This window comes from Octopus sinensis, linkage group LG2 (assembly GCF_006345805.1).
Source record: "Octopus sinensis linkage group LG2, ASM634580v1, whole genome shotgun sequence".
Lineage (NCBI taxonomy): Eukaryota > Metazoa > Mollusca > Cephalopoda > Octopoda > Octopodidae > Octopus > Octopus sinensis.
In genome coordinates, this window is record NC_042998.1 from 23,925,668 (window position 1) to 23,946,671 (window position 21,004).

The 21,004-nt window shown below is 37.9% G+C and overlaps 1 long non-coding RNA gene across 1 annotated transcript in view; it reads right to left on the reverse strand.

Moving 5' to 3' along the window:
• LOC118762243 overlaps positions 1-4,713 on the reverse strand; it is a 9,786-nt gene extending 5,073 nt beyond the window's left edge. Inside the window, exons 1-2 of the long non-coding RNA XR_004997996.1 lie at positions 4,703-4,713; positions 1,146-1,155 (exon numbers count right to left, since the gene is read on the reverse strand). This is a non-coding gene — a long non-coding RNA (uncharacterized LOC118762243). The remainder of the gene's footprint in view (positions 1-1,145; positions 1,156-4,702) is intronic.
• Between the last annotated feature and the right edge of the window lie 16,291 nt (positions 4,714-21,004).

Here is a 21,004-nt window from a genome sequence, read left to right on the forward strand (position 1 = left end):
ATAGCAATGTAATGTCAATCATTCTAATTTTTTTCCACTTATTTAACGATATGCTTGGAAGAAAAGCAAAAAAGAAAAAATCCAAAACATTAATCTAATAATTTCTGAAACATTAATTTTCTATTTGAAATAAAAATATCATTGATGATTAAAAAATTAGTAAAATAATGTGTGCACAAGTGTCTGTATGTGTATGTAATTTTTTGTGCATGCATTTGCATTTGTGTGTATGCAGTGTGTGTGTGTGTGCATGTGCACTTGCGACTAAATTCTCTGCACATCTATTTTTCATAAAAGTTTTAATTAGTTTAATTAAGACTGAGGAAGCTTCTATTTTGTGTTTGCATTGGCAATTTATGTAAAAATAAAAATTACTATTCGTATAAATATATTAACAAAATAAGTAAATATTTTCTACTGATGTATTTGAAACACTGATTTTCATTTTGAATTTCTAATATCCAAAATTCCTTTTTAGTTTATTGCAAAAATATAAAACTGAAAAAAAAAAAAATGAAGACAAATGCAAATATTATATAATTTATCAAAATATTTCATTGACTACATTTATTACCTTTTGGGGAATTTTATAATTAATTTTAAGCATTTTTATGAGTTCCACATTAGAATATGCAAAATAGAAAAATTGAACATTTCATTTTGTGGTTAACAAGTTGGAAAGCAATTTACCATTATTTACACAATTCTACAATATATGCCTTTCTCTTAGAACTATAAGAATACATTGTATTCAAATTAATTAAATACAGGTATTGCCATATGAAAGGTGGTGAACTGGCAGAATCGTTAGCGCACCGGGCTAAATGCTTGGCGGTATTTTGTCTGCCGCTACATTCTGAGTTCAAATTCCGCCGAGGTCGACTTAGCCTTTCATTCTTTCAGGATCGATTAAATAAGTACCAGTTACACACTGGGGTTGATATAATCGACTTAATCCGTTTGTCTATCCTTGTTTGTCCTCTCTGTGTTTAGCCCCTTGTGGGTAGTAAAGAAATAGGTATTGCTATATGTGTCATTAAGAAGAAATGGTTAATTGGATAACGCATTAGAATATAAATTTGCCTTTCTTAAACTAGGCTGTAGAATTAATCCAATCTTTGGCTTGGACCTTGGCTGGCTTTAACCGAATTCACTCTGTGACAAGAATTTGAACCATTTCTTTTGTCAGAATATAACTCAGTATTTTGATGAGCTATTTGCTTTGGCAATAAACGATGCGACGTGGTTTCTTCATCCTTCCACTCTCAGTCTCGAGGGGAACCTGGAAAAGCTGTGAATACTGCTCTTTCACTTCTGATTCAGCTATCAAAGAGTTAAACAATTCAAATGTTCACAGCTGATACTGTATCTCCTCAAAGAACACTTAATTCTTAATGCCTCAGTTCATTTAAAAGACCTTTGGGGAATTATATTAGCGTTAAATTGGCATCTGATCCAGGGAATAAATTCATCACTTGTCATCTTTACATGAAACAAGAGAGCAACATCAGGAACTTTTGCTGACATTTAGGTTTTTTTTCCATTATTATATGAAATATTTCAATAAGGTTCCTTGAATGTGATAAAACTCCAAAATACCTCAGAGGGTGTATTATATCTGTAATAATTTTAGGTTTAGTTCCACTACATGGAACTTTGAACAAGTATCTTCTACTATAGCCTTGAGCTGACTGGCATCTTGAGTGTGGATTTGGCTGATGGAAATTGAAAGTAACCTTTAGTACATATATATATATATATATATATATATATATATACTGGCATTGGACAAAATAATGGAAACACCATAAAATTTCAAATAAAGTTTTTTTAATTGGGGGTAGGACCGCCTGTGGCAGTAATTACAGCTTGCATTCTATGTGTTATGGACTCGTACAAAGTTTGAATTGTAAGTATGTAGGTATGAATGTAGGTATGTATGTATGTAGGTATGTATGTATTCTCTTTGCTCTTTTACTTGTTTCAGTCATTTGACTGCGGCCATGCTGGAGCACCGCCTTTTAGTCGAGCAAATCGACCCCAGGACTTATTCTTTGTAAGCCTAGTACTTATCCTATCGGTCTCTTTTGCTGAACCGCTAAGTAATGGGGACGTAAACACACCAGCATTGGTTGTCAAGTGATGTTGGGGAGACAAACACAGACACACAAACACACACACATATATACATATATATATATACGACGGACTTCTTTCAGTTTCTGCCTACCAAATCCACTCACAAGGCTTTGGTCGGCCCAAAACTATAGTAGAAGACACTTGCCCAAGGTGCCACGCAGTGGGACTGAACCCGGAACTGTGTGGTTGGTAAGCCAGCTACTTACCACACAGCCACTCCTGCGCCTATATGTAGGTATGTATGTATGAGTGTATGCATGTGTGAATGTTTGTGTGTGTGTGTGTGTGTATGTATGTCATTATTCAGTTTATTTCGAGATTTCTTGCCAATAGAGAAAAAGCTGGTTTCTAACCTAGATCCAAGGCATCTTCATTGGAATTTCAACATCAACAACAGGGTATTTTTTTTGTTTGTATGTATGCATGTACGTAAGTATGTATGTATGTATGTATGTATGTATGTATGTATGCATGTATGTATGTATGTATGCATGATTGTATGTATATATGTATGTATGTACAAATGCATGTATGCATGTTTGGGTTTTCACATCAATGGCTCGGATCTCATCAAACGTCCAATCAAGCAACCCAAATGTTAGTATGAGTATTGGCACTGCAAACACATTGTGGGCCACTGTTTTATTGAATGCAGAGAGTTCTGAGGTCCAAATATTCTTTATTCGGCTGTAATATTCTTTAGTGACACGTGTTTTGTTACAGGTGCCACAGTAAGGTATATTTTCATCCACCCCAAGATACCTGTAACATTTCTCGTCAGATACAGGGGAAACAGTTAAATCATTGACGGAGATGCTACTAGTCTGGTTTATAGTTTTCCTCCTTTTCACAACCATATAACAACCTTTATCCTGACCAAACTCCAACCCTACATCCTTTGCGAATGTTACAACTATGTTTTAAGTCATCCACAAAGAAACTCTCTTTACTCTTTTACTCTTTTATTTGTTTCAGTCATTTGACTGCGGCCATGCTGGAGCACCGCCTTTAGTCGAGTAAATCGACCCTGGGACTTATTCTTTGTAAGCCCAGTACTTATTCTATCGGTCTCTTTTTGCCAAACCGCTAAGTGACGGGGGATGTAAACACACCAGCACCGGTTGTCAAGCAATGCTAGGGGGACAAACACACACACACACACATATATACATATATACGACAGGCTTCTTTCAGTTTCCGTCTACCAAATCCACTCACAAGGCATTGGTCGACCCGGGGCTATAGCAGAAGACACTTGCCCAAGATGCCACGCAGTGGGACTGAACCCGGAACCATGTGGTTGGTTAGCAAGCTACTTACCACACAGCCACTCCTGCGCCTGTGTGTAATTTTGGTATTTCTGTTTCCTTGTGAACTAGTGTGATATCTTTCTGACTTCCTTAACATGAATGGGGTTTACAGAAAGTATAAAACCATATCACAGAGAGGCTGTCTCCTTGGAATAAGCCTTTGCGATACTTTATTCTATCGGCGATAATACAGTCACTCTTTGTGTTTAATTTCAAGATGGTGGTCCACGATGAAGCCAGGTCAGTTATGGCTTTGACTATTCTCACTGAAACTCAAGCAAGTTGAAAGGCTTCTAGCATCCATGAGTGGGGACACGGAATCAAAGGCTTTCTTGCAATCTAGTCACATTGAAACGAGGTTCCTCCTATGCTCTCGCACCTCTGACATCACAGTTTTGTTGATTAGCAATTGCTTGGCACATCCTCAGACACCTTCTTCCCAGCTGCTGGTTCTGCTGTGATTAATGTCATTGGTTTCAAAATGGTCCTGGGGGAAGAAGTTTAAGCATACTGTATATATCTTATGCATTAAGTTCTGGCATGCAATTGGCCGGTGGTTTTCTGTCATGTGGGTGGTTCTACATACGTATGTATGTATGTGTGTGTGTATGTGTATGGATGTATGGATGCATGTATGGATGCATGTATGTATATATGTATGTAGGCATGTATGTATGTAGGCATGTATGCATGCAGGCATGTATGCATGCATGCACGTATGTATGTATGTATGTATGTACATATGTATGCATGTATGTATATATATATATATATATATATATATATACGTGTGTGTATGTATGTTTGTATGTTTGTATGTATGTATGTATATTTGTATGCATGTATGTACATTTGTATGTATGTATGTATGCTTGTATATATGTATGTTTGTATGTGCGTATGTTTATATGTTTGTATGTATGTATGTATGTTTATATGTTTGTACGTATGTATATATCAGTTGGGTTGAAGAAAATATTTGCTTTACTCAGAAATATCATGTCTCTGAATGTATATATTGTAATTGAATGAAGGAATATTGAGATAGCGCCAACACATGATACGTTTGGTAAGTTGCATCAATCAAAAGATTAATTCCAAATACTAATCCATTTGATTGGTCCTTGGTTAATATGATATGAGGTGGTTGGCTGTGAAAGGAAGTGGTAAAATGCTGTCACAGGGGCTATACAAATATACATACATACATGCATGCATACATAAAACTGAAATAAAACTGAACAGTGACATACATACATATGTGCATGTATGCATACATGCATGCATACATACATACTTACATGCATACACACATACACTCATATACACATACAAGCACACACACATACATATACATACAAATACATATATGCATGCATACGTGTGCATGCATATATGTATGTATGTCTCTCTCTCTCTCTTTATATATATATATATATATATATATTATATATACGTGCATACATACACACAAGCACATATATATACTTACATATGTATGTGTGTGTGTATATACACATATATATATAATCACACACGCATGCATCATACAAACATATATATACATACATACATATATATATATATATATATATATATGTATCTATGATGTGTGTGCATGTTTATGTATGTGCATATATATACACACACATATCTATTTATCTATCTATCTATCTATCCATATATATATATATAGATATATAGATAGATAGATATAGATATATATACATATATACATGCATACATACATGATACATATATATACCTACATGCATACATACATACATACATACATACTTACATGCAAACAGACAGGAAGACCAATAGATAGTTGTGTATATATATATATATATATATATATATATATACATACGCATTTTTAGTATGATGGTAATGAAATAACATGCTGCAAAATTTAAATGAAATCACTATTGACCAGCGCCTTATTTTCAAATTAATCATCATTGTTCCTAGAATTACTGCAGGCAACTCTGCTAGTGTAAATATGAAACCAAACATTCTTGTAGCTGTGTTTGCCATCGTGGGCATATTGCCTTAATATTTCGAATTAAAATTTGTATTCCTTTCTCTCTCGTTTTGTTCCTATTATTGACAACAAGTAGCTGTTTGCATGAGATTTGGCTGCTATATTGTACCGGCCAATGACCTTCGTAGACATTTTCTTGGCTTCAGTTAATTATTGCCTTAATTCCTGCCGTAGGAGATGAATGGACAAGAATGGATATAAAGATACAGAGTGAAACAATCAGTTGAGGGTTTTATTGATTCATATGACACCACATGCCTAAGTACTCTATTACATGTTTTTTTTTTTATTTATTCAGCCCCACTAATCATATTTCCCTTGGGTTAATCATCATCATTATCATCATCATCATCATCATTTAACGTCCGCTTTCCATGCTAGCATGGGTTGGACGATTTTGACTGAGGGCCGGCAAACCAGATGGCTGCACCAGGCTCCAATCTTGATTTGGCAGGGTTTCTACAGCTGGATGCCCTTCCTAATGCCAACCAGTCCGAGAGTGTAGTGGGTGCTTTTTATGTGTCACCGGCACGGGGGCAAGTCAAAAATATTCATAAGTGTCCAGGAAAAACCTATATGTTACTTAAACCAATCACTCTTTTACTTGTTTCAGTCATTTGACTGTGGCCATGCTGGAGCACTGCCTTTAGTCGAGCAAATCGACCCCAGGACTTATTTTTTGTAAGCCTAGTACTTATTCTGTCTGTCTCTTTTGCCGAACCGCTAAGTTACGGGGACATTATGAAGGACATAATGGAAATTAATATGCAAAATCAAGTTTTGCAGCACTACTACATTTACACAAGTGTCTCTGGTTTGTTGATGTAAACCCTCTCTTTCAGGTATCCCCACAAGAAAAAAATCAAGCTAGTCAAATCTGGGGAATGTGAAGGCTAGTTGACATTGCTGCCTCTCCAAAGCACTTCTGTAGCAATTGCATTGTCTCTCTTATGGCACGAGCAGTTGCCCCATCTTGCTTGAACCATGTGTGAGGTCTACTTTGAATGGCCTTCACATTCCCCAGAATTGACAAGCCTGGGTTTTTTTCTTGTGGGGATACCTGAAAGAGAAGGTTTACATCAACAAACCAGAGACCCTGGTGCAACTGAAGAAGAACATCAATAGAGAAATCACAGAAGTGGACTCTGAAACTCTTGAGGGTATTATTATGATGCAAGTTTTGGAAAGAGTACGGATATGCAAAGCTGAAAATGGCTGCCATTTAAGCGATGTCATTTTTCATATATGATGTGGTGGTGTTGCAAAACTTGACTTGTGCATATTAATTTCCATTATGTCCTTTATATTGTATCAAAATTTCATGCCCTTATTTGTAAAGTTAAGGAAGTTATTAAAAATTGAAACCCATCAGTGACTTTTGTGACACCCTGTAGATACTTTGGTTCTCAGTAGAATGGCAAATAATCGAGTCTTGAATTAGTAATGAATGTAATTTAGGCATGGGGCCATACATTTTGGGGAAGAGGGTACAGTTGGTTATATTGACTCCAGTACATGACAAGTATTTATTTCTTTGATCCTGGAAAGAGGAAAGCAACGGTATCCTTGTCAGAATTTGAACTTAGAACAAAAAACTTGCCCTTTGTCAGTTATAATTATAAGGGTTCTAGTTGACCTGATTAACAGAAAAACCTGCTCGTGAAATTAATGTACAGGTGGCTGAGCTCTTCATAGACAAGTGTACTGTTAACATAGTTCTCAGGGAGATTCAGCATGCCAAGGATTGTTGTTGTTAAGCAACAAGACAGGTAAGGGTGATTAGGTGATGGTCTAGGGCTTAGGGGCAGGAGACACCAGACCTTGGAAAAAAAAAACTTTGGTCGTCTTCTTGTAGTTGAGAGCTCTTCGTTGATGCCTGACACCACTGGGAGGTGGCCCTCAAAGTGGCTGGAAATGGAGATCTCCAGGTCCAAGTTCTTGAACAGTGCATGTCAAGGATGGTTGGCCCTTTGAAATACAGGTACTACTCAATCATGCCAGCTGAGTAGACTGAAGAAATGTGAAAGGGAGTGTCTTGCAGCTCAAAGATGCAATACACTGCCAGATATCGAACTCAAGACCTTAGAATTGTAAGCTGAACACGCTAACCACTAAGCTGTCACTAACTTATAATAAAACCAGCAACTAAATACCACATGATGCTGTGTATGTTGCATTACCGATTCTGCTACTCCACTGCTGTAATTGTTGATATAGAAATGTTAAATACTTTCCTCATTCTACTTATTCACTGAGAAACACTATTTTTAATATATTCTGGCAGCAACAATGAAATATATAAATTTATATATAATGAAAGAAGACCAATGAATAAATAAATAGATTGTCTTCATTTATTTTCTCCGCTGACTCTCTTAACAAATAAAATTGTTTTTCAAGAATCTATTTGGTTTCATCATTGGCGTGTTAGTTTTCGTTTAATATTTTAATGATATAATATATTCTCTTTTCATTCATATTAGACTCTCAGCATTAACGTTAGCAAGGCAATATTCTATGCATAAATTATTTACTTATAATGGCAATATTATATTTGTTTAAAAGAAAGATCACATGTGTATGATAAAAGTAATGCAGTAACATATTTTCTTGCATGAGTCTTTAAGATAAATCAATAATAATTTTATAATATAAAATATCCCTCTTTAAAAGACAAAAAAAAAATTAAATGAAAACACTATGGTTATTAACTTCCATGATATCTAAGACATTTATCAATATTGTTAGATATTTCATCAGTGTAATTGATGTTTATCAAATGGAATTATTTGATATTTATCATATGACATTAGTGAGATTAGATGTGATATGAAACGTATGGAGAAATAAAATTTCAAGTAGGGTAGCTCAGCTAAGTACTGAAGATCAGATAGGGGAGCCATAGAATGAAAGATTCGGTTCATGTGAAGATGGGAGTAGGACAAAAGTTGGTGACGATGGTCAGACAAAGGTGCGGTATTTTAACACCATTATCAGGACACGGAACTTCTGTGTCTGCATTCTTGGAGGCTTGGTGGACAGAAAAACGAGTTTGTGAGTGACAGGAGAAAAATGATGTGATGACATCTTGGACTGAATAAGAGGGGCCCTGGCAGAATGTATGGCTACACTACTAGATTGTGGTATGTGGTGAGAAGTGGTGGTTGTATCTGAGGAATGGAGGCCTTGGCCATCATCATCCTCCTCCTCCTCCTCCTCATCATCATCATCATTATCATCATTGTTTAATGTCCACCTTCCATGCTGGCATGGGTTGGACGGTTTGACAATAAGCTGGCTAGCAGAGAGCTGTCCAGACGGCAGCTGTCTGTTGTGGCATGGTTTCTATGGCTAGATACCTTTCTTAATGCCAACTACTTACGAGAGTGTACTGGGTGTTTATTACAAGAACAAGAACAAGCCTGTATGGGTGAAAGACGGATTTTACTTAGCTTGTCACATCTTATCAAGAACTGCAAATTACCACACCTCCCAGTCCCTTGTCAAGATCCTTTCTCACCACTTTGTCCCACATCTTCATGGGTCTGCTTCTACAGGAACCTTCCACAATTAGAGCCTGACACTTCTTTATACAACTGTCCTCATCCATACATATCCCATGACCCAACCAGTGCAATCATCTCTCTTGCACACATGATGCCTCTTATACCCAGTTTTCTTCTTAAATCATTTACACTCTGTCGTGCATGCACACAGACACTAACCATCCAGCAGAGCATTTCGCCTGGCATGTAAATGATTCTGCCAGCTTGCTGCCTTAACAAAATAGCTGGTTCATATAGCTCTATGGCTACATTGTCATGACTAGAGACATATCAGGCTAAATTCACAATAGCAAATCTGTATCTTCTGTCTGCTTGGCTGGAGATTAGAAATATGAGTATGAAGTTGTTAAAGCAACTGTTTTTGACAGACTGAAAAAGCTTCTGATGATGAACAAAAATGAAAATGTAGTTGCCACCATGATGGTCTCCAAGCTCTGAAGTTTAGAACCAAAACTTCACCTATTTATCTGCTTTGTTAGACGTTTCTAGAAGGTTCTAGAAGGTTGAATCACATGCCATTTCAATGCTGATTGGTCAGTTAATCAGCTGATCATATGAAGTAACTATGACTAAACTTTGATGTTTACTCAGCTATTTCGGTGATTCAGTTTTGAATCTGCAACAGAATGATAACCAATATCAAACTAGAAAATGACTGAAGAAAAACCAGGAAGGTACTTTTGCGAAAATTGAAGGGAATATAGATTGTTAAATAAATACGAGAAACAGTCACAATAACAATAGCTTTTATGATAATAATAATAATGATAATAATTGGGAGTGTTATCGTGTACATTGTTTTGTCTTGGTATAAAAGATGGGCTACAGCAAATATTCTGCTCAATACCACAGATTTGCTTGTTTGACCTTAACCAGTTGACCATGTTTTGTTGTTTGACCATAACCAGTTGACCATGTCCCTTAGTGGCTGACGATATGTGCATCTCTGATCACGAGCAGAAGTAGTGTAGGAGCATCATAGCCATGTGTTGAGAGGGATTCTTTGGGGTTTGAATAATTCACCTCTGGAAACATGGGTGGTACTTTCAACATCCTTAAACAACCCTTATTCAGGGACCTTTTGAGCGCGATGGGCTACTCGACTTGAAGAAAATTCTAACTGGGCCCCACCTGCAAGGTCATGCGTTGTTTACCTTGATATGAGATCACCATGTCGCGCACATATGGTTGTGATGCATGTGCCAGGTGTACCCTTATCAGACGGGTGGTCATGATGGGTATATTGGGCTTCATATATTTTACCCCAGTGTCACTTTTATGGCATGAACTGCTCTCTCACTCAATAATAATAATAACATCGAAAAATACCTTAGGAATGAGAACCCAGGTTCGAAATTTCCCCAAGACACCTGATGAAGGCTGGAGGGTATATCAGCCAAAATGTTGTGTTAACAACAAACAAGAAGAGGACAAATATCCGTCAAATGTAAATAATGTACATAATTCCTCATCTCTTAAATATAGAACTGTATTATCTAATTGGTACGGAGCCAACATTAGACTTCAATAATAATAGTAATAACAATAATAATAATAATAATAAATGGCCTACCAATGTATACTATGAGTTTCTTTGCCCTAGGAGTCGGGAAGACACTCGGCAAGAAATGGAAGCAAATTTGAAAGAAGAAAAAAAAAAGTAATAATAATAATAATAATAATATGATTGACATCGAAAAATACCTTAGGAATGAGAACCCAGGTTTGAAATTTCCCCCAAAACACCTGATGAAGGTTGGAGGATATATCAGCCGAAACGTTGTGTTAACAACAAACAAGATGAGGACAAATATCCGTCAAATGTAAATAATGAACAATAGCTTTTATTCTCTAAAAGTAGATGATAAATGAAAACCAATAATTATATATAAACCATGAATGCCTCAAGCCAATAACAGGAAGCCTCTGAGAGTTGTCAAGCTCCCAGAAATAGTAGCTAAATTTCCTTCAAATCAAGTTTGATTGTATTGTTGAAAAGTGTTTCATCAATGGTCTTTTTAATCAGAGATGACCGAAGGCACAAACAAGCAATTGTGGCAGAATATAAACTGCTAGCATCCCAGATGGATTCCTGATACTGTATTCACTTGGACAGCCATTCTTCCATTAAGAGAGAATAGACAGTACAAGAGATTAAACTTAATTAAGTGAAACAGAAAGACCTCTCGTAGTTATTACATATGCTTAATTCTATCGTAATTTTTTTTCATTTATTGAATCCAGATCATCAAATAGATATATTTGTCATTGTGCTGCAGCTTTAGATTAAAGGTATCCTTGATTAAGCAAACCTATGATCAAAAGCTTCCCATCAATGACTGTCCCATTTCTCTTTAACCATGGTGTGTTTGGAGCTGTATTATCTAATGACACACACACTATAGTTTATATATATATATGGAGTGGCTCTGTGGTAAGTAGCTTGCTTACCAACCACATGGTTCCAGAGTTCAGTCCCACTGCGTGGCACCTTGGGCAAGTGTCTTCTACTATAGCTTTGGGCCGATCAAAGCCTTGCGAGTGAGTTTGGAAGATGGAAACTAAAAGAAGCCCGTCGTATATATGTATATGTATATATATATATATATGTATGTGCATGTATATGTTTGTGTCTGTGTTTGTCACCTAAGATCACTTGACAACCGATGCTGGTGTGTTTACGTTCCCGTCACTTAGCAGTTCGGCAAAAGATGCCGATAGAATAAGTACTAGGCTTACAAAGAATAAGTCTTGGGGTTGATTTGTTTGACTAAAGGCAGTACTCCAGCATGGCCACAGTCAAATGACTGAAACTCGTGGAGTGGTTGGCATTAGGAAGGGCATCCAGCTGTAGAAACACTGCCAGATCAGACTGGAGCCTGGTGCAGCCCCTGGCTTCCCAGATCCTGGTCGAACTGTCCAACCCGTGCTAGCGTGGAAAACGAACGTTAAATGATGATGATGATGATGATGATAAGGCCTCTCGCTCAGAGTAAAAGGCAGACTGTATGATGCATGTGTATGAACTGCCATGCTACATGGCAGTGAAACATGGGCCGTGACTGCTGAGGACATGCGTAAGCTCATGAGGAATGAAGCCAGTATGCTCCGATGGATGTGTAATGTCAGTGTACTTACTCGACAGAGCGTTAGTACCTTGAGAGAAATGTTGTACCTAAGAAGCATCAGTTGTGGTGTGCAAGAGAGACGATTGCGCTGGTATGGTCATGTGGCGAGAATGGATGAAGATAGGTGTGTGAGAAAGTGCCAATCCCTAGCAGTTGAGGGAACCCATGGAAGAGGTAGACCCAGGAAAACCTGGGACAAGGTGGTGAAGCACGACCTTCGAACGTTAGGTCTCACCATGGAAATGACTAGAGACCGAGACCTATGGAAGTATGCTGTGCGTGAGAAGACCCGGCAAGACTAGTGAAGCCATAACCCGTGGCCCCTACCTGGGACGTAGTCAGTCCACCTGTGCATACCTTCCTTCTTGTGACACTTGTGAAGACCTGTTGAGGCAAGTGAAAATCAAAATCAAATCAAACCAAATCAAAATAGATGAACATCAATGGAATTTGTATCTTTGTGGTACCAGTGCCGGTGGCACATAAGAAAACCATCCGAACATGGCCATAGCCAGTACCGCATCGACTGGCCTCCGTGCTGTGGGCGCGTAACAAACACCATCCGATCGTGGCTGTTCGCCAGCCTCGTCTGGCACCTGTGTCGGTGGCACATAAAAAACACCATCCGAGCGTGGCCGTCTGCCAGCCTCGTCTGGCACCTGTGTCGGTGGCACATAAAAAACACCATTCGAGCGTGGCTGTCTGCCAGCCTCGTCTGGCACCTGTGTCGGTGGCACATAAAATCACCCACTATTCTCTCGGAGTGGTTGGCATTAGGAAAGGCATCCAGCTGTAGAAACACTGCCAGATCTGACTGGCCTGGTGCAGCCTTCGGGCTGCCAGACCCCAGTTGAACCGTCCGACCCATGCTAGCATGGAAAGCGGACGTTAAACGATGATGATGATACATATATGTATATGTGCATGTGTGTGTGTGTGTGTGTGTAAAATCTTTTAATAGTTTTATTGGGTGATTGTCCAGTGATTGGCTAAAACTAGATCTTCGCTTGTTGAATCCATTGAGGCAGTTCTTATCTATAGCTTTTGTGAAGTTATACAAATAAAAGACAAATTTCCTTTTCAGTTGACACTTATCTCTATCTAGTAACCTTTTCCTTCCCACCACACACACACACACACACAGATGGTTTTGAATTCATCAATACAAATAAAGAACTCATTCGTCAGTCCAACAGAAGTACACTGAAGATTATTCAAATCGTGAATAACGATATATCAAATATTGCTGTCTGGAACTGAGTGAAATCATGACATAATAACATGGACATATCAAAATACGTAAATGCAAACATAGGCCTAGACATGGTTGTGAGGTTGAAAAGGTTGCTTTGCAAACATGTTAGCTTTGGTTGTGGTCATATTGTGTGGAGTGAAGGAAGGTACATAGCTTGGTGGTCAGGGTATTTCGCATGTGAACATAAGGTTTTCGGTTAGATACCGGGAGGCATGCTGAGTCCTTGAACAAAATACATTACGTCATGTTGCACATTAATTCCTCAAACCGGTTGTGCCACATTCACTGGATCAACAGTAGCAGTCATTGCCATAACCAACAGTATACCAGTATATCTATGTGTATATATATGTACACACACACACACATATATATAGGTGCAGGAGTGGCTGTGCTGTAAGTACCTTGCATACCAACCACATGGTTCTGGGTTCAGTCCCACTGTGTGGCACCATGGGCAAGTGTCTTCTACTATAGCCTTGGGCCAACCAAAGCCTTGTGAGTGGATTTGGTAGATGGAAACAGAAAGAAGCCCGTTGTATAAATATATATTTATACGGCAGAGTGTAAGTACCTTGAGAGAAAAGCTGGACCTAAGAAGCATCAGTTGTGGTGTGCAAGAGAGACGTTTGCGCTGGTATGGTCATGTGGCGAGAATGGATGAAGATAGTTGTGTGAAAAAGTGCCACACCCTAGCGGTTGAGGGAACCTGTGGAAGAGGCAGACCCAGGAAAACCTGGGACGAGGTGGTGAAGCACGACCTTCGAACTTTAGGTCTCACTGAGGAAATGACTAGAGTCCGAGACCTCTGGAAGTGTGCTGTGCGCGAGAAGACCCGGCAGGACAAGTGAGTCCACAACCCGTGGCCTTCTACATGGGATGGAGCCAGCCTACGTATGCATACCTTCCCTTCTTGGGACACAAAACTCTACTTGTGAAGACGTGTGAGGCAAGTGAGGATCAGAATCGAAATCGATCAATGGAAATTGCGGATGTGCTACCAGTGCCGGTGGCATGTCGAAACTCTGCTTGTGAAGACCCATTGAGGCAAGTGAGGATCAGAATCGAAATCGATCAATGGAAATCGATCAATGGAAATTGCAGATGTGTTACCAGTGCCGGTGGCATGTAAGAGAACTTTCCGTTTCGCGACCGTTGCCAGCACCGCCCCGTTTCGTGTCCGTTGCCAGCCTCGCCTGGCCCTCGTGCCGGTGGCACATAAAAAGCACCATCCGTTCGTGGCCGTTTGCCAGCTCTGTCTGGCACCAGTGCGGGTGGCACGTAAAAAGCACCCACTACACTCACGGAGTGGTTGGCGTTAGGAAGGGCATCCAGCCGTAGAAACACTGCCAGATTTGACTGGGCCTGATGAAGCCTTCTGGCTTCACAGACCCCAGTTGAACCGTCCAACCCATGCTAGCATGGAAAACGGACGCTAAATGATGATGATGATGATGATGATGTATGTGTATACAGTGGGACTGAACCCGGAACCATGTGGTTGGCAAGCAAGCTACTTACCACACAGCCACTCCTAATATATATATATATATATATATATATAAATAAAAAGCACCATCTGAATGTGGCCATTGCCAGTGCCTCCTGACTGGCTCCTGTGCCGGTGGCATGTAAAAGACGCTATCTGAACGTGATTGATGCTAGGCCCGCCTGTCTGGCTCCTGTGCTGGTGGCATATAAAAAAGAGTGGTTGGTGTTAGGAAGGGCATCCAGCTGTAGAAACATTGCCAGATCAGATTGGAGCTTGGTGCAGCCACTGGCTTTCCACGCCTCAGTCAAACCATCCAGCCCATGCCAGCATGATAAATGGATGTTAAACGATGATGATGATGATGATACACACACACACATGAGAGGGTGTGGAAAAGTTCATAGCTTTAAAGGTATCATAAAAGGCCTGGCTGGAAGTTGTTCATACTTCTGAGTTTTTCAACAGATCTTAGAAAATCTGAAGGATCCCTGCAATCAACGTGTGAATCTGAGAGGGGAATATGTTGACTAAAATCATAACTAACTGTTCCTCCTGTATTTTCTTTGACCCAAAGCCAGGAACAGTACTTCTTCGTAACACAGCACATGAACACACAAATAATTATGTAATTTACCATTGTATGATTACCAAATCATACAATTCCTCAAATGCTCATTATTGTTTTTTTGCTATTTTATAATTTCATACGAGCACTTAACTTCCTTTTTGTAAAAAATCTCTCACAGCATAGCTGTGTGATAAGAGGCTTGCTTTCTAATCACATAATTCCAGGTTCAGTCTCACTGCATGGCACCTTGGGCAAGTGCCTTCTACTATAACTACAGGATGACCAAAGCCTTATGAGTAGATTTGGCAGACAGAAACTGAGAGAAGCCTGTTGTATATAAGTATATGTATATATCTATGTATGTGTGTCTGTGTTTGTCTGCACCTCCACCGCTTGACAACCTGTGTTGGTGTATTTATGTCCCCATAACTTAGTGGTTTGGCCAGACAGATCGATAAAATAAGTACCAAGCTTTAAACAAAATGTACATTCGACTATAAATTCTTCAAGGCAGTGCCCCAGTATGGCCACAGTCTAATGACTGAAACAAGTAAAAGCTAAAAGACATATGTCTATAAGTGTGCGTCTTTGTGTCTGTATTTGTCCTTCCACTCTCGCTCACACCTTGAAAACTGGTGTTGGTGTGTTTACATCCCCATAACTTAGTGGCTCAACCAAAGGCACCAATCTAAGTACTGAGGTTAACTAAAACCTGTTAAAGGGGTGCCCCAGCATGGCCACAGTCTGTTGACTGAAATAAGTAAAAAAAATAAAAAGATAAAATGCTGTAAGATAAACTTATGCAGACTTCTAATTTTAACAGACAATTACTCATATATTATTCATTTCACAAATATTTATTATAGACTTCCATTGCAGACATTTATTTAGACTGTGCATTAGTTTCATGTTGTGGCTGTGTGGTAAGTAGCTTGCTTACCAACCACATGGTTCCAGGTTCAGTCCCACTGCGTGGTACCTTGGGCAAGTGTCTTCTACTATAGCCTCAGGCTGATAAACACAGATATACAAACACACACACACACATATATATATATATACATATACATATATACGACGGGCTTCTTTCAGTTTCCATCTACCAAATCCACTCACAAGGCTTTGGTTGGCCTGAGGCTATAATAGAAGACACTTGTCCAAGGTGCCCCGCAGTGGGACTGAACCTGGAACCATTTGGCTGGTAAGGAAGCTACTTACCACACATCCACTCCTTGGAGATATAATTTCAAAGTGTTTAGGGTGTCATAGTGAGGTTCTGATTAAAGACTTTGCAATTAAAAAATTAAGGAGAAAACATTCCAAATATGAATAAAATGGAAGCATACAAAAATAAACATTATTTTCCATCTTGCTGCAAATTTTGTTTCATTTTGGAAAAAAAAAATTATTTTAAGGATTAATATCATTATATTTTGAATTACAAATATATGGGGGCAGCTGAATCATTTTAGTGCTTAGGTCTTCTGTGGGTCTTAATCCGGCCCTTGATGTAGAGATGAATGTCATAAATGGAATAAAGATGGAGGTGTGTCTAATGGTAAATATCAGTTCTGGAGAAGGTGAATGAATTCTAATTCACAATGGTTCGGGAAGTAGGGGCCAGCACAGATGGGGACCAGTATAACAAACTTGTAGGTAAATCATAAGATGTGTTGATGTTATGTGGGTGATATGTATGTATATGTATAACAGTTTTCTGTACAGCTTCTGTCAGCCAATTTCATTTACAAGGAACCAGTCAGTCTGAAATTACAGTAGAAGAAACTTACCCAAGATGTCAGTGTGACTGAACCAAAAATCACATCGTTAAGAAGAGAAATTCTTAAACACAGTCATTTATGATTGTATGTATGTATGCATGCATGTATGAATGTATATGTATCCATGTATGTATGTATATATGTATGCATACATACATGCGAATATGTATGTATGAGTGTGTACATGTGAGTGTCCATGTGTTTGTTTATATGTATGTATGCATGTCTGTCTGTCTGCATGTATGTATGAATATATATGTATGTATATGTATGTATGTATGTATATGTATGTATATGTATGTATGAATGTATATGTATGTATATGTATGTATGAATGTATATGTATGTGTATGTATGTATGTATGTATGTATGCATGAATGTACATGCGAATCTGTATATGTTGTTTGTTGTGTAGTGTGTGCATGTATTGTATGTATGTATGTTGTGTATGTATGTATGTATTATATGTATGCATGCATACATACATGCGAATATGTATGTGTGTTTTTGTGTATGTGTGTGTATGTATGTATGTATGTATGTATGTATGTATGTATGTATGCATGCATGTACGCATGTGTGTGCGTGTGTATGTGTAAGCATGTACATGTGCATGTGTCTTCGTGCCTTATTGCCTGAAGGGTCCGGAGCCTCGTGATTGCTGTTGTTACAGACATCATTCGAAATATTCTTTATATGACAGGAATATTTATCAACTGACAACACATATTAATTGGCAAATTCGCTTGATATTTCAACTGCTTCTTCTGCACCATATCATTGCTTACCATTAATGCCAAACCATATTTATCATTTTGCTTCATTTCATATCAGCTTCGGTAAAGTTAAAATGACTAAGTAGATACAACATTAGACTGCCAACTTTTGCTTCTTCAAATACCTGAACACATTAAATTATTTTCCATCTCTTCTTGGATACCTGTGGCCTTTTTGAAGCTATCCCTATTTCTATATGTGTGCAAGTACATGTGCCTGTCAGGTATCATCATCATCATCATTTAGTGTCTGTCTTCCATGCTGGCATGGGTTGGACGGTTTGACAAGGAGCCAACCAGCCAGAGAATTGCACCAGGTGCCATTGTCTGCTTATGCGTTTTGTACGTATGTGTGTGTTTATGTATGTGTGTGTTTATGAATGCCTGGGAACTATCTGAAGGATTGGAATATTAGGATACTATCATCATTTAGTGTCTATCTTCCATGCTGGCATGGGTTGGACGGTTTGACAAGGAGCTAACCAGCCAGAGAACTGCACCAGGTGCCATTGTCTGTTTATGTGTTTATTAGTGGAGTGCTAAGAGCACCATCCGAGCATGATTGTTGCCAGAGCAGCTAACTGACTTCCGTGCCAATGGCACATAAAAAGTACCATTCGAGCGTGATTGTTACCAGCATCGCCTTACTGGCACTTGTGCCAGTGGAATGTGAAAAACATTTGAGTGAGGTCGTTGCCAGTGCCACTGGACTGGCTCCTGTGCAGGTGGCATGTAAAAAAACACCATTTTGAGCATGGCCGTTGCCAGTACTGCCTGATTGTCTCTCATGCTAGTGGCACGCAAAAGCACCCACTACACTCTTGGAGTGGTTGGTGTTAGGAAGGGCATCCAGCTGTAGAAACTCTGCCAGATCAAGATTGGAGCCTGGTTTGGTGGAAGATTTTAATTCAAAACTTATGAAAACAAGACATTTGTACTCAGAACCAGAGCCAGTTTCAGCCAGGTTGGTAAAGAAAGGGTTAAAAGAAATATGATAGTTCACAAAACATTCCTTCAGAATCAGATTCCAAAGGGCGAAAATAGAGAAGAAACTTGAATAATATCTGTCACTTGTATTTTGAACCCTTGTCAGTCAGCAGCTGGTCTTAAAAGTTATCTAAGGGCTCATCAACAGAGTGATTGTACTGTGATGGGATGTGGTGTGTGTGTGTTGATAAGACGGCTATCACCTCCCAAGATGAAGCAATCATCATGTATATATGTATGCATACCCCATCATTTCTTAAAACTGAAATAGCACATTAACTGCTATTGTAGCCCCTAAATAACCGTAAAGAGATAGAATGGCCTTGATTGGGAATCAGACATAAGTGTGCTTGATCATGTTTGACCTATGACTATACGACAACAACATGGATGATTGTGAATAATTGTGACAGGATGATATACATGAATAATAGGCACAGGAGTGGCTGTGTGGTAAGTAGCTTGTGGCACCTTGGGCAAGTGTCTTCTACTGACCAAAGCTTTGTGAGTGGATTTAGTAGATGGAAACTGAAAGAAGCCCATCATATGTGTGTGTGTGTATGTTTGTGTTTGTATTTGTCCCCTCACCATCGCTTGACAACTGATACTGGTGTGTTTACATCCCCATAACTTAGCAGTTCAGCAAAAGAGACCGATAGAATAAGTACTAGGCTTACAAAGAATAAGTCCTGAGGTCGATTTGTTCGACTAAAGGCAGTGCTCCAGCATGGTCGCAGTCAAATGACTGAACCAAGTAAAAGAATAAAAGAATGAATGTTCATAGGTCTAAATTACACTTTGCTAATGGTTCCTTACTAAATTACTTACAACAGATGTACAATTAAAATCCTCAATGAACGACACTACTTTCTTTTCAGGAAAGAGTTCTTCAGAGGTATTATATATATAAAACAATGCTAATATAAGTATATCCATGTATGAAACTAAAACTCTAAATGACAAAATAAAATTGATAAGAGATAATCCTTAGCATGAATAAAAATAAGGATAATTTATCCACATGGGTTTGGTTCAAAATTCCAGGAATGTCACTGAATTAAAAGTAACTGGAAGCAGGCCAGCCAGAGAGTGAGAGTAAAGGGTGAAACATTGTAAGTGAAAGAACAAAGATGAAAATAATTTTAATATATAATAACAGCAATTTATCATCTCAAATTCAAACAAACTTTATACTTATATATATTTATGTGTGTGTGTATGTGTATGCTTCTATGATATATGTATATATATGTATATATGTATATATATTTATGTATATATATTTATGTATGTATGTATGTATGTATGTATGTATATGTATGTATATATATGTGTTGACACACTCATAATTAATCTTATATCTTTGTTAAAATAAATATGTTTTGGCATAGATGTATATGTGGACATAGAACTGTCTTTATGGGTTGGTATTTGCATATAAATCATTGTCTATACGTGTTTGTAGTATATGTAGATCTAATACAAAATAACACAGTGTATTCATAATTTACTTAGAATCAAAACTTCAAGTTGTTTTTTTTCATTTATTTTACTTTTTTTTTTTACTGTATTTGATTATATATATATATTATATATATATATACACACATATGTATAATATGTGTGTGTGTGTATGTTTTTTAGCCATTGAAGAGATTCATGATTGAAGAATCCTTTTTATTTTAGAAATATATTTCAAAAGGTGAACAGTGGTCGATATTCAGAAAGATTTTTTCTGAAGCAAAAAAAAAAAAAAAAAAAAAATAAAATAATAATAATAATAACAACAACAACAGCAATAACAAAACAAACAAAAAATAAAGTAAAATAGAATCGATGAATTGAAGATATAAAAGAAGTTTGATGTTATGTTTGGTTATTTCAACTGATTTATTAAAGAAAAATTTCTATAAAAGTAGTCATTTCATAAATTTAAAATATTACCAAAAATTAC